The sequence below is a fragment of the Schistocerca americana genome, chromosome 10, assembly GCF_021461395.2.
Source record: "Schistocerca americana isolate TAMUIC-IGC-003095 chromosome 10, iqSchAmer2.1, whole genome shotgun sequence".
Taxonomy (NCBI): Eukaryota; Metazoa; Arthropoda; class Insecta; order Orthoptera; family Acrididae; genus Schistocerca; species Schistocerca americana.
In genome coordinates, this window is record NC_060128.1 from 150,279,059 (window position 1) to 150,294,541 (window position 15,483).

Genomic DNA, 15,483 nt, shown 5'->3' on the forward strand with positions numbered 1-15,483 from the left:
TGCTGAACATGTCCCTTCACGTTTCCACTTCACTATTACATCGGAAACAGTGGAGGTAGGAATATTTAGGATTGTGGAAATCTCGCGTACAGACTGACACAAGTGACACCTGTGAGTTAACGAGCATTTTCCTATCATTTAAGTATATGGCCGAAAGCGTCAGCCTACAGGAATTGTGAAACGAACCCTGTCGTCCTTGACCGTGTGCTACATAGGACGCAGATTCACCACGAGATGGGGGAAATTCACAGGCGTCTATTGAGACCTTAGAGCCGTAGTGTGCGAGAGAGACAGATGAGAACCTAAGTCATAGGGAAACCCAGTAGAAGCCGTTTGTGGCCGAGGAGATGTAGCATTGTTAAATATGGCGGACCTAAGGTCAACTGTAAATTCTGTAGTAATGCAGGGAATGAGTTCACAGTAATTTTAATCAACCATTTTTTCATAAATTTTCATGGTGATCCCAATAAAACTTGAATATTGATCATATCTATAATAGTTTAGGATTGACTGTTTAAGTGTAATTGACAAGTTTTGTAACAAAGACCTGAATGCTAAAATCTGAACGCTTCAGTCGATCTTAACGATCGACATTTCATACAGAAGCGCATCATCAAAATGACAAACGTTGTGAATATCAACTCTGCAACTTCAGATTATCAGAATTTTCAGTTGAGCAACAGATCATCATTTCCTCCACACAAAACACATTGAACGATGACAGCATGACACCTTATTGAATCATTAGGTAAATGTAAATGTCGTGTGAAGAGGGTCTCCCGTCGGGTAGACCGTTCGTCGGGTGCAAGTCTTTCGATTTGACGCCACTTCGGCGACTTGCGCGTCGATGGGGATGAAATGATGATAATTAGGACAACAAAACACCTAGTCCCTGAGCGGAGAAAATCTCCGATCCAACCCGGAATCGAACCCGAACTGACCAATCAGCTACCGGGGGCGGACCATCATTAGGTAATAGAATATTTATTGTAAAGTTTAGCGCATAATAATTACTTTTGTTCTTTATTTATTTATCAGAAAGGATATTGGTGCAAGGCTACTGGCCGTGACATTCAAAGTTAAGAAGGAAATTGTATTGGTTTTATGTAAAAGAATTTAACGTGTATTATGTTTTGGGTATTATTGTTACTTTATTTAGAACATGAAAGTCCCCTACGCTCCTCGGAGTATGGGACCTCCTCATCATCATAATGCGACACGTTCGGTTCAACCCCTGGACGAGTTTGGGCCGAGACATTCCGGCGAAGAGGAACCGCATGTAAGTCCGAACATCTTTGGGATGTTAGCTAGCACACCCAATCACCTGACCACGTTCGAAGTCCACGAGTTCCGCGGAGCGCCCCATTCTGCTCTCTCACGATGTCTAATGACTACTGAGGTCGCTGATATGGAGTACCTGGCCGTAGTTGGCAGCACAATGCACCTAATGTGAAAAACGTATGTTTTTCTGGGTGTCCGGATACTTTTGATCGCACGGTGAAAGTCGACGACATGTGTATTTCGCTGTGGATTTTGATGTTTGACCATGTGCTGATGCGCAGTCGCCTGCAGTACAGCATTTGATAATAGCCCGAACAACGAAATTGTAGTTGTGAAAGTAAAAAGTTTCTCGTCAGAGATAAATGTAATGTCAAAAAGGCATGCAGGCTTGTACTGCAGGAAGTAAGAAGGAGTAAGTTAAACGTTTCCCCACGCGAAAATTGAGACGTGTGTAGCACGTGTGATGCGACACGACACTAGATGGCGACGCGCGCGTTCCGCACATGTCGGGCTGGTCCTACGTCTACATCTACGTGATTACTCTGCTATTCACAATAAAGTGCCTGGCAGAGGGTTCAATGGCCGCGCGGGATTAGCCGAGCGGTTTAAGGCGCTGCAGTCATGGACTGTGCGGCTGGTCCCGGCGGAGGTTCGAGTCCTCCCTCGTGCATGGGTGTGTGTGTGTTTGTCCTTAGGATAATTTAGGTTAAGTAGTGTGTAAGCTTAGGGACTGATGACTTTAGCAGTTAAGTCCCATAAGATTTCAATCTCTCTACTGTTCCACTCTCGAACGGCACGCGGGAAAAACGAGCACTTAACTTTTTCTGTGCGAGCCCTGATTTCTCTTATTTTATTGTGATGATCATTTCTCCCTATGTAGGTGGGTGGCAACAGAATATTTTCGCAATCGGCGGAGAAAAATGGTTCAAATGGCTCTGAGCACTATGCGACTTAACTTCTGAGGTCATCAGTCGCCTAGAACTTAGAACTAATTAAAACTAACTAACCTAAGGACGTCACACACATCCATGCCCGAGGCAGGATTCGAACCTGCGACCGTAGCGGTCACGCGGTTCCAGACTGAAGCGCCTTTAACCGCACGGCCACACCGGCCGGCTCGGAGGAGAAAACTGGTGATTGAAATTTCATGAGAGGATCCCGTCGCAACGAAAAGCGCCTTTCTTTTAATGATTGCCACTCCAATTCACGTATCATGTCTATGACACTATCTCCCCTATTTCGCGATAATACAAAACGAGCTGCCCTTCTTTGTACCTTTTCGATGTCACCCGTTAGTCCCACCTGACGTGGATCTCACACCACACAGCAGTACTCCAGAATAGGGCGGACAAGCGTGGTGTAAGCAGTCTCTTTAGTAGACCTGTTGCACCTTCTAAGTGTTCTGCCAATGAATCGCAGTCTTTGGTTTGCGCTACCCACAATATTATCTATGTGATCGTTCCAATTTAGCTTATTTTTAATTCCTATGTATTTAGTTGAATTTACAGCCTTCAGATCTGTGTGACTTACCGCGTAATCGAAATTTGGCTGATTTCCTTTAGTACTCCTGCGCATATTGCTACGCATACACTTACTTTGCACGCGCCGATTTGCGACGCTCTGCGCTGACAGAATGATTTTACAGAAACTATTCAGCGAAAATATTTGATTTTTGCCTTAGCTGTAGCGTTATATGTCAGCTTCGTGGCAAAGTACTCATCATCTAGCTAATAGTCATGCTTTCATACTTACTGTGATGTACACATTTTAGTAAGATACTACGCAAAATTCTTAAAGTTTTCAATGAAAAATAGGGGTCTCTATGATTTTCCGACTGGCGCGTATTACACCATATGTTGCTGCGTATGAAATTTAGCTAACATGTTGAATTATTGTTTAGACTTGGGAGGAGGTCTCTATCCGTCACCGATCTTGAGAAAATGGATCCTATGTAGCGCGATCACTCCAGATGTCCCGACCGCGGGATTGAAATATTCACAACATCCCTCATATCTCCTAAGCCGCTCCACACATCGAAACGACATTTTGGCGAATGACGTCACGCAAGGGGGAGAATCCTTTGCCAGTTCGTAAACACACCGAACTTTCTTATCTATTGCGGTATATCAAAAGTTGGACTTTCTATTTAATTTTCTTCATTCCTGTGACTGTAATACTTTAAGTGCTTTCGACAGCCAGTGAAACTGGAGTTCCTAGTACGAAAATAAACACGAAACTCCTTCGCTTACGTTACCGCAAACCGACACAATGAGGTTTTTCGTAAGCTATTGAGATCTCTGGTCGCCAATTGCTTGTTTAATGAGACAGCAATAGCTGCTGTAAAGATGAGTTTGCACAAATTGTTCTATGTTTTGGCAAAAGAAGTATAATTAAACCTGTCAAGAAGAGAAATGTGGCCGTTAGACATAAATGGTGATGCTGCGAGGTGCCGGGGCTAGGAGTGTATTTAACACTGAATTCTAGAATCTACATATGTAAATGATGCTCTAAGCCCCCCCTATTCTAACTCCGACTTTTGCTGTTGCACAAGGATTAAAAAATATACGCGAACTGACTGTAATCAACCCTGCAAGTGGAGTAGAAAAGAGTTTGTCACCTGCAATAATTTAATTTGATAAATAAGTTAAATAAAGGAAGGTTTCATTAACGTAGTGAGAAATGATGGGTTGCTCTACCGATTAACAGAATGAAAGTTCTGTCCAAAATAACAATATGATTTATTAAGACTAAACACAAAATAATAAACAAAAACGCATGAAACATTTATAATACATCAAATTGGCTCAAATTGGATACTCAAACAAACGCTGTGAAGGTGAAGTTGTCCCTAAACTAGATTGTGAGGTTTATGACGAAGTGGTATGTGGAGCCAATTCCTTACCACTCAAATCTTAAGAGAGACACACAGCTAACCCAACATTAATTGCTGCTACTCAAGACAGAACAAAGTTAGAAAAAGACGAACAGGCGCGCTCTGCTGAGCTCTGATTATCACCTAGGAAAATCCCTGTCTGCCGGTGCTGCGGACATACATTACCAAACTGTCTTCTTAACTGCCAGAACACGATCTGGGGTACCGGAGGCGATGGCTGGTTGCTTCGACGTCCTCGACCGAAAGGCGAGAGCCGACTACCTAGAGCACCCGTACAGGCCGAACACACAACATTCCCGCCCCCACGACAGTGGCCGTGGTTAAACGTTCCAATCAGCAACACGAAAACTGGCGGAAAATTCCACTCCATTGCCGGAGCACTACCATTCCACCAATGGAGATTCTTGGCGCCAATTTCTGCGCTGATTTTGCTACGTCACGGAGCTATGCCCTGAGCAAGCCAATCACAGTTACTATTTTGCAGAAAGCGCGGGAATTTTCCCGCCACAACTGCCTGGGTACACAAGTCATTCCCACGCCTCGCTGGTAGCCCGCCAGAAAGTGTTTTCGCTAAGTTTCTGCGAAGTAACGGAACCTCTAGCCCAGCCGCTACTTCTGACCCCTCCGGGCGTGTCTTTTGACAATGTCGGAGTCTGCAAATCATTCTCTCGACTTCCTCACACCCGTCGGCTTAACCCTTTCCAGATCAACAGAGCCCGCCTGTCACCGGACCACCCGGGTGACGAGAGACGCTGCGTGGGAAGTCCGCGTGTGAACGAATAGCGACTTTTCACTGCATGCAATTAGAGAGGAAAATCGTAAGATAGAAATATGAGAGGGGGCTCATGCCACCTCTCAATGCATCTCCGAATAAGAAAAGGTTTACAATTCCCACAAAAATAAATCGCCAATTCTGTTCGAATTTTGGTTGAATCGCCTAACCCGTCGTATTTTTAACGCTGAGCGACTGGAATGGAAACTTACCAAAGGATTTTATTCCTTTTCTTCATCTGAGCAGTATTAAAATAATGACGAGTGTTCTCTTCAGACAGAATGACACGCACATGCCGGATGCTGGTTACTCACCTACGGCTTGCCAAACTGACAGTGCGTGAGTCATCAATAAAATAGTTTTTATTGAGAAAAGTAAACAACTGTTACGTGGCACAACACAATGGTCAGTGTATCGTCAGAATAATGCGCGCGACGGGAATGCGGAAGCTAGCCAAGTGTGCTTTCAGAGAGGAAGAGTTCACGTCGTTCGAAAATCATTGTTATGAAATTAGATCTGCCTTTGTCAGCAATACATTTCAACAAATTAAATATATCAAATCACCAAACACTTTCAAGATACTCAAAATTTCGGAATAATACCGACCACTATTTCATTGCTGTTGCCTGTCGTATAATTAGATTATTTCTTAAAAGACATCATAGACGCCGTTGCCTGTATGAAATGTTTGTTGCTACGATTGCGATTTCTGTTATTTTGTGCATTTTAGGCTCGCCAAGTTTTATGTGATGTATCTGACCAGTTTTGTCTTAAATCTTAAGTAACAAATTTTATCAGTAATCCTGGTGTATTTTACTATAAAGCAAAGATTATAGTCTATAACGAGGGAAGAAAAGCATACTCCAATGTATTTTATTTTTGTATATTTTATAAATGAAATGTAGCTTCGACATTTTATCGTTTCCGAAGAACGTGACTTACTGTATCAATCTACTTCATCAGTATACTTGGAAGGAGAGACAGCACTGGTCGTATATTTTTGCTTATTATTGTTTATTATTACTTGTTTAATGAGACAGCAATAGCTGCTGTAAAATTGAGTTTGCACAAATTGTTCTATATTTTGGCAAAATAAGTATAATTAAACCTGTCAAGAGGAGAAATGTGGCCGTTAGACATAAATGGTGATGCATCTCCGAATGAGAAAAGGTTTACAATTCCCACAAAAATCGCCAATTCTGTTCGAATTTTGGTTTACTCGCCTAACCCATCGTATTTTTAACGCTGAGCGACGATCTGAAAACATTGTCGAGGCAGAAGATGGCCCACAGTGCTTAGAGCCATTTGAACCATATTTATTTAGCTTCAGCGTAGTTGTTGAGTAGTTCTGAGCGTGAAAACGCTTTTACGACATTGACACCAGTGCTTACTAATTTAAGTTATATATTACAGCACTGAAGATGGTCACTAAGTGACCGAAAATCGATTTTGCGATAATAAACAAAAATATACGACCAATGCTGTCTCTCCTTCCAAGTATACCCATTATCTGGTCGTAGTGCACAGGACACCATGGAGTCGCCAATCAATACTTCAACAGTGATTCACAGAACTGTACAGTTATTTTGGACACTTACCGAAAATATTTTAAGCAATTTCGATGGAATAGTATACACATTTACTTAGCCTTGTTTGCTATATTAGAGCCTGGTTGAAGGATTCATCATGTATTTGTGCGGAGGCATTGTGATGTTTTGTCCCGATTTGTGGTGCTGCACAGTGAATTGAATTGCTGGCGAGCGTTTAACGCCATTCATATTCGTAAAATGTATACGCACACGAAGTATTATGTATCAGTACTTTGTCTTCATCTCATTTACGAGCACTTAATGTGAGAGCTTATTAACAGATAACACATGTATTATCCTCTATTATACATATATACTCCCATCCTATCCTACTGCCCCTTACAATCATAGCACTATTTAGAGAGCTGTATGATGTCGACAGATGAAAAGATTTTGCGATGTAAAGCTTATAAGTTGTGTCCCTGGTGTGCACAGGCAGTATCTTTGGGAAACGTGTTTTCGCGCCAACAGACTTAGCTCCATATGCTGTCGGTGCACATAAGCTTTATTTGCGATAGATTATTTGAACGCTGCTAACATTGACAATTCAGATTTACCAACTTTTACGATGTAATAAGTGATGTACTCATCGGATCTTATGGGACTCTTGCATTCAAAAGGCTGCATTTTGGCGACGACATGTACTATAGTCTTATATTCTGACAGAATGTAAGTTACGTACATTTCTCATCACTTTTTATAATTACGCTACAATCATAATGATAAGTTTGTTTGATTATGTATATACACCCTGTGCTTCATTCTTGTATTTTTTGTGTTTGGGTAACTTTTGCAGTGTTACTTGAAAATGGCGCTAAGGACGAAGTTGCAATCGTAGTAATAAATATTTAATATAGTCAACGGCGACTGTGATGTCTTTTAAGAAATATTATATTACTATGAATCGCAACCATGAGAGGCTAATCAAATTAGTTTATTAATGCTGATATGTGTGTGCATCCACTGAAATGCTTTTTCTCGCCAGGACGAGCCGATTAAGACATCATTATTCGTGCGGGCTTGTCGACTGTTTCTAGCTTGCAGTGAAAATGTGATGTCCACATGTACGTGATATGAAGTCTGTTATTACAACCATATCTAAGTAATGATGGCTAAAATGGCTCTGAGCACTATGCGACTTAACTTCTGAGGTCATCAGTCGCCTAGAACTTAGAACTAATTAAACCTAACTAACCTAAGGACGTCACACACATTCATGCCCGAGGCAGGATTCGAACCTGCGACCGTAGCGGTTGCGCGGCTCCAGACTGTAGCGCCTAGAACCGCACGGCCACTCCGGCCGGCCCTAAGTAATGATAGTGAAACTTATGTACGAGTACTTCAAATCTTGGACGCTTTTTGCCAGGGGCACGAAAGGGGTTACGCCTTTTCGACTTTTTGTAACAGATTGTAGAGATACGTCAGCATAACAGGCAGCAAGTAGATAATCTTGTTTTACTTCCCTGCCTTGCTTCTAGATCACGTGATTTTCCAATATTCCTTATTCTTCATTCAATACCCTCACGATGAATCGTCTGTCCGTTTTTACGGTCTGAAAACATTGTGGAGGCAGAACATGGCCCACAGTGCTTAGAGCCATTTGAACCATATTTATTTAGCTTCAGTGTAGTTGTTGAGTAGTTCTGAGCATGAAAACGCTTTTACGATTTCTTTGAATGTTGCTTTACTATGATGTTCTCGTGCGATCTGACATGTTCTAGGGGAAACGAATGAAAATAAAGATCCAGCGAAGTGGGTCTCTGTCAGCTGGGATGTGATAAAAGTAATAACCCTGTAACCAATTTTCATAGAGATGATTGGAATGGCAGCCGAAATGTTGGAAATGTTTTCGCGGATGAGGCGATCACACAGCCGCGGGGGTTTCGACACGCGGGAGCAGTTTCCACGAACGCAGTGACGTCGGCTTGCACGGGGAGGAGGCGCCGGCGGTTTTGCGTCACGGCCGCCGTATAAACGCTGCGGTTATTAGCGGTTGGCCGTGTTGCGGCGATGGACGCCCGGCTATCAGCGTTTGCTCGCCACGCCTCGTGGCGCCGATACGATAGCGCCGCCAGACAGGTAGATAGATAGCCGGGCGCCGGCCTGCCGGCCGAGACAACAGCCTCTACTGCAGCTGGATAGGCGGCAAACACAGCTACCGCAGTCAAAATGAGAAATCCGTTATGCAACGCCGGAAAAAAAGAAAATGCAGCAGTCTCGAGGACACGGTCATTTTGTTAACAAGTGTCGTGGTTAGGTACTTCATTATTGTAGGAGTACATGATAATGAATTCAAGCCTCAGCCGTGCGTGGCTCGTGTTCCCGCCATCATGTATTTTGCACCCTGTTTTCAGTGGACTTCCGCCTCACTACGTTAATTTTAATTACTACTGTCACTGAGATGCTGCTTTGCCTGACCGTGAGCGGCGTTAGCAGCGCGTATCGATATATCCCCTCTCGTAGTATCTTTATTTGACTTCTATTACTTCCCGGTCGTCTGTCGTAGGGAGGCAAGTCCGGGTCTGCCAGTCAGTTGGAACGTGTCTGGAGCGCAGTCCGGACCTGCCAGTCGGGGAGTTGCAATGCGGCACTGGTGCAGTCGGGTTGGAGCAGCAGTGAGGTCTGCGTCGACGTGGCTCGCCCGACCATTGCCGCCACGCATCACTTGAGCCGGGCCGCGGTGTTGGTGGATTGTCGGCCGGTCGTCCTGCCAGACGACGCGTTTTGGCTCGCCCGTCGCTCATGAGTCGGCTGTGTGTGTGTGTGTGTGTGTGTGTGTGTGTGTGTGGCATATGCGCATCGACTCCCGATTTGTCATCGTGCGTGCTTACTTACTGTTGGGTATGGTTCAGGACTTCGTGCAGTGTTTGTCAGGTTGTGTGTGTAGCGGGCGTTAGTTCCACTGACGACTATTTTAGATGTTGTCGGCATTGTGCCGGGAGTCGGTCGGATGCTGCGGACCAGTGAGGATATCTCCGCGCGGTGCAGTCCGCTGGGTCCGCTGGCAGCCCCTGCGCAGTGTCGGATCGTGTGCGGAGCTGTCCGATCGCTACGAGCCTCGTGGTTCACCGACCCAGGACGTCAAAGTTTAGTGGAGGTTTCAACTATCCAAGTCACGTCCATTCATGTTATGTAGTTCGCTTCGGTAGTTCACTGTTGTGGAGGTTTTCCTGCGAGCAACACCGAGTGTTGCTATTACTGAAATTCAGCAGCCATGCAGTGCAATTAAGTATATTGGTTGAGTACAAGTTTCTAAACATTCTACGTGGTGTCTGTTTGTTCTATATCGTGTCTCTCTACCACTTTCGCGCAACGACGCTCTGAGCGTGTTTTTTAGGGAATTGACTAGTTTGAACCTGGGACCTGTTGCTGGTAAGGAGACGCCAGACCACACATGACATGTAGAATTCAGAAGAGTTCAGTGAGACCAGCGATGATATAACCAAATACTTAATGATTTCAGTGTCAGTTCCACTGCACTCCCTGTAAAAGAATCTTAATACTAACTAAATTTAGTGGAAGGGGTTAGTTAGCTGGTAAAATAACGTCGAAAAATCAGTTAAGTTAACCATTGGAAATTTTATTCTACTCACAAAACATCGTTTATAAATTGCACTGTTGATAAAAGAAAATGTTTTAATACAGGATGGTAAAAACCAACTGCGTTCAAGAAAAATGTGAACGAATATTCCCTGAATGGGTTTCCAAGTTCTACAATGGATCGAAGGATGACCTATGCCATTGTTGTTGTTGTTGTTGTGGTCTTCAGTCCTGAGACTGGTTTGATGCAGCTCTCCATGCTACTCTATCCTGTGCAAGCACCTTCATCTCCCAGTACCTACTGCAACCTACATCCTTCTGAATCTGCTTAGTGTATTCATCTCTTGGTCTCCCTCTACGATTTTTACCCTCCACGCTGCCCTCCAATACTAAATTGGTGATCCCTTGATGCCTCAGAACATGTCCTACCAACCGATCCCTTCTTCTGGTCAAGTTGTGCCACAAACTTCTCTTCTCCCCAGTCCTATTCAATACTTCCTCATTAGTTATGTGATCTACCCATCTAATCTTCAGCATTCTTCTGTAGCACCACATTTCGAAAGCTTCTATCCTCTTCTTGTCCAAACTATTTATCGTCCATGTTTCACTTCCATACATGGCTACACTCCATACGAATACTTTCAGAAATGATTTCCTGACACTTAAATCAATACTGGATGTTAACAAATTTCTCTTCTTCAGAAACGCTTTCCTTGCCATTGCCAGCCTACATTTTATATCCTCTCTACTTCGACCATCATCAGTTATTTTGCTCCCCAAATAGCAATACTCCTTTACTACTTTAAGTGACTCATTTCCTAATCTAATTCCCTCAGCATCACCCGACTTAATTAGACTACATTCCATTATCCTTGTTTTGATTTTGTTGATGTTCATTTTATATCCTCCTTTCAAGACACTGTCCATTCCATTCAACTGCTCTTCCAAGTCCTTTGCTGTCTCTGACAGAATTACAATGTCATCGGCGAACCTCAAAGTTTTTATTTCTTCTCCATGAATTTTAACACCTACTCCGAATTTTTCTTTTGTTTCCTTTACTGCTTGCTCAATATACAGATTGAACAACATCGGGGAGAGGCTACAACCCTGTCTTACTCCCTTCCCAACCACTGCTTCCCTTTCATGTCCCTCGACTCTTATAACTACAATCTGGTTTCTGTACAAATTGTAAATAGCCTTTCGCTCCCTGTATTTTACCCCTGCCACCTTTAGAATTTGAAAGAGAGTATTCCAGTCAACATTGTCAAAAGCTTTCTCTAAGTCTACAAATGCTAGAAACGTAGGTTTGCCTTTCCTTAATCTTTCTTCTAAGATGAGTCGTAAGGTCAGTATTGCCTCACGTGTTCCAGTGTTTCTACGGAATCCAAACTGATCTTCCCCGAGGTTGGCTTCTACTAGTTTTTCCATTCGTCTGTAAAGAATTCGTGTTAGTATTTTGCAGCTGTGACTTATTAAGCTGATAGTTCGGTAATTTTGCACATCTGTCAACACCTGCTTTCTTTGGGATTGGAATTATTATATTCTTCTTGAAGTCTGAGGGTATTTCGCCTGAGCCGGCCGGGGTGGCCAAGCGGTTAAAGGCGCTACAGTCTGGAACCGCGTGACCGCTACGGTCGCAGGTTCGAATCCTGCTTCGGGCATGGATGTGTGTGCTGTCCTTAGGTTAGTTAGGTTTAAGTAGTTCTAAGTTCTAGGGGACTGATGACCTTAGAAGTTAAGTCCCATAGTGCTCAGAGCCATTTCGCCTGTTTCATACATCTTGCTCACCAGATGGTAGAGTTTTGTCAGGACTGGCTCTCCCACGGCCGTCAGTAGTTCCAATGGAATATTGTCTACTCCGGGGGTCTTGTTTCGACTCAGGTCTTTCAGTGCTCTGTCAAACTCTTCACGCAGTATCGTATCTCCCATTTCATCTTCATCTACATCCTCTTCCATTTCCATAATATTGTCCTCAAGTACATCGCCCTTGTATAGACCCTCTATATACTCCTTCCACCTTTCTGCTTTCCCTTCTTTGCTTAGAACTGGGTTTCCATCTGAGCTCTTGATATTCATACAAGTCGTTCTCTTATCTCCAAAGGTCTCTTTAATTTTCCTGTAGGCGGTATCTATCTTACCCCTAGTGAGATAGGCCTCTACATCCTTACATTTGTCCTCTAGCCATCCCTGCTTAGCCATTTTGCACTTCCTGTCGATCTCATTTTTGAGACGTTTGTATTCCTTTTTGCCTGTTTCACTTACTGCATTTTTATATTTTCTCCTTTCATCAATTAAATTCAATATTTCTTCTGTTACCCAAGGATTTCTACTAGCCCTCGTCTTTTTACCTACTTGATCCTCTGCTGCTTTCACTACTTCATCCCTCAAAGCTACCCATTCTTCTTCTACTGTATTTGTTTCCCCCACTCCTGTCAATTGCTCCCTTATGCTCTCCCTGAATCTCTGTACAACCTCTGGTTTAGTCAGTTTATCCAGGTCCCATCTCCTTAAATCCCACCTTTTTGCAGTTTCTTCAGTTTTAATCTACAGGTCATAACCAATAGATTGTGGTCAGAGTCCACATCTGCCCCTGGAAATGTCTTACAATTTAAAACCTGGTTCCTAAATCTCTGTCTTACCATTATATAATGTATCTGATACCTTTTAGTATCTTCAGGGTTCTTCCATGTATACAACCTTCTTTCATGATTCTTAAACCAAGTGTTAGTTATGATTATGTTGTGCTCTGTGCAAAATTCTACCAGGCGGCTTCCTCTTTCATTTCTGTCCCCCAATCCATATTCACCTACTATGTTTCCTTCTCTCCCTTTTCCTACTGATGAATTCCAGTCACCCATGACTATTAAATTTTCGTCTCCCTTCACAATCTGAATAATTTCTTTTATTTCATCATACATTTCTTCAATTTCTTCGTCATCTGCAGAGCTAGTTGGCATATAAACTTGTACTACTGTAGTAGGTGTGGGCTTCGTATCTACCTTGGCCACAATAATGCGTTCACTATGCTGTTTGTAGTAGCTTACCCGCATTCCTATTTTCCTATTCATTATTAAACCTACTCCTGCATTACCCCTATTTGACTTTGTGTTTATAACCCTGTAGTCACCTGACCAGAAGTCTTGTTCCTCCTGCCACCGAACTTCACTAATTCCCACTATATCTAACTTCAACCTATCCATTTCCCTTTTTAAATTTTCTAACCTACCTGCCTGATTAAGGGATCTGACATTCCACGCTCCGATCCGTAGAACGCCAGTTTTCTTTCTCCTGATAACGACATCCTCTTGAGTAGTCCCCGCCCGGAGATCCGAATGGGGGATTATTTTACCTCCGGAATATTTTACCCAAGAGGACGCCATCATCATGTAATCATACAGTAAAGCTGCATGCCCTCGGGAAAAATTATGGCTGTAGTTTCCCCTTGCTTTCAGCCGTTCGCAGTACCAGCACAGCAAGGCCGTTTTGGTTATTGTTACAAGGCCAGATCAGTCAATCATCCAGACTATTGCCCTTGCAACTACTGAAAAGGCTGCTGCCCCTCTTCAGGAACCACACGTTTGTCTGGCCTCTCAACCGATACCCCTCCGTTGTGGTTGCACCTACGGTACGGCTATCTGTATCGCTGAGGCACGCAAGCCTCCCCACCAACGGCAAGGTCCATGGTTCATGGGGGGGACCTATGCCATATCACATCTATAATCTAGGTTTAAATTAAGTTTCACAAAAGAGAAAACTATCAAAATGGTCTACAGTGACCCTCAATTATCTTTAATTACTTTTCTAACTTGTCGTAAATTACAGTGTCTGATGTGGCTTCTCAATAACTATATAACAAAAAAATCATCGCGTTTCAGATTTTTACTTCAAGTGGCAAATGTGAATACCATGAGCTTTAATTGACGATTGACACTAGTATTACGTAAAAAGGGGGTGTAACAGATGAGACTTCTGCAGTTCTGAGAGAAGCTTTATGTGCTGTTATGTGGCATCGCGTGCGTTCATTACCTTGTCGGTGTTCGTCAGGGGGCGGCGGGCAGCACAGCTCCGCTCACCTCGCCGTCTCCGAAGCAACTCTGAAGCAACTCCCTCCTAACTTCTCTTTACTACAATTTACCGAAGTTGGTTTAAAAAAAACCATCTGGCTATGTTTTCATCTAACCTTAAGCTCCGCCTACAGAAATTCTGTCTATCCAATGAGAAACGTTATACTTTTCGTGGTGGGGCAATGTTTTTAAAGTTTGCAACGTAACAGAGACGCGAAAAAGTCTCACGCTAGAAACTGCAGCTGGTGTGGTCCTTTTAGCGTTATCATAAGATCTATACTGTTCTTCTGGAGGGCTCCATCTTTTAACATGGGCTGGGGGGTGGTCCTGATGTAACAGAGACGCGAAAAAGTCTCACGCTAAAACTTGCGGGTGGTGTGGCCCTTTTTGTGTTATCGTAAGATCTATACTGTTCTTCTGGAGGCCTCTAGCTTTTAACATGGGCTGGGCGGCGGTCCTAACGTAACAGAAACGCGAAAAAGTCTCACGCTAAAAACTTGCAGGTGGTGTAGTCCTAGCGGTTAGCTGGGAACGTGGGTGTCCGTCCGTCCCTTATCGTAGGGCCTTCCAGCTTAACACGGTTCTGCTCTCGGCTTCTGTTCTCGTTTCTCCCCTCGGAACTGCGTCTGTCTCACGGTGGGAAGGTATGACATGCATTTAGGCATTCTTGTGTTAGTCTGTGGTATTCCATTTGCTCACTCGTTACTCGTATTACTTTGGTTAATTTAATGTCACGATTTACTCGGAGCTATGTGACATACTACTGGATTTGCTTATCATGTCAGGGTTTTCATGGAAGGTGCTGGATTTGCCTGACACCTTACAAGTGCACCAGCGGAATTTTCTGCTTTGTGGCCGTTAGTGGTTTGGTTACCTGCCCTGGCCACTGAAGTAAATTCAGGCAGTCTTCCTTTTGAGTGAAGTTAACTGTATTACCGTATTTCAGATTCAAGTGTACCAGCGGAATTTTCTGCCTTGTGGCTATTAGTGTTCCAGTTACCTGCCCTGGCCACTAACGTAATGTCACGGAGCGTTCTTTCCTCACCTGTTGTCGCTGTCCAACATGGTGTGTAGCTTTGACAGCTAATACATGTTTCATTGTGGATAATCAGGTTCGTAACCTTTTGTGTTTATGAGTTCATGTACCGATTGTTGGCAAGCAAGTCCTTGTGTCGGGCGGTCCGTGGCTGTCCCCTGGTTGGGTTCCGACGGATCAAGTGTAGTTGGGCTCACCACCTGTCTCACCTAAGTGAACGAGTGCAGACCGACCACCCTGGAGGGTTCTGAGAGCCGTTTTCTTTATTGTCCATCTCACCGGTGTTTAATTGCCTATTTATAATCTAT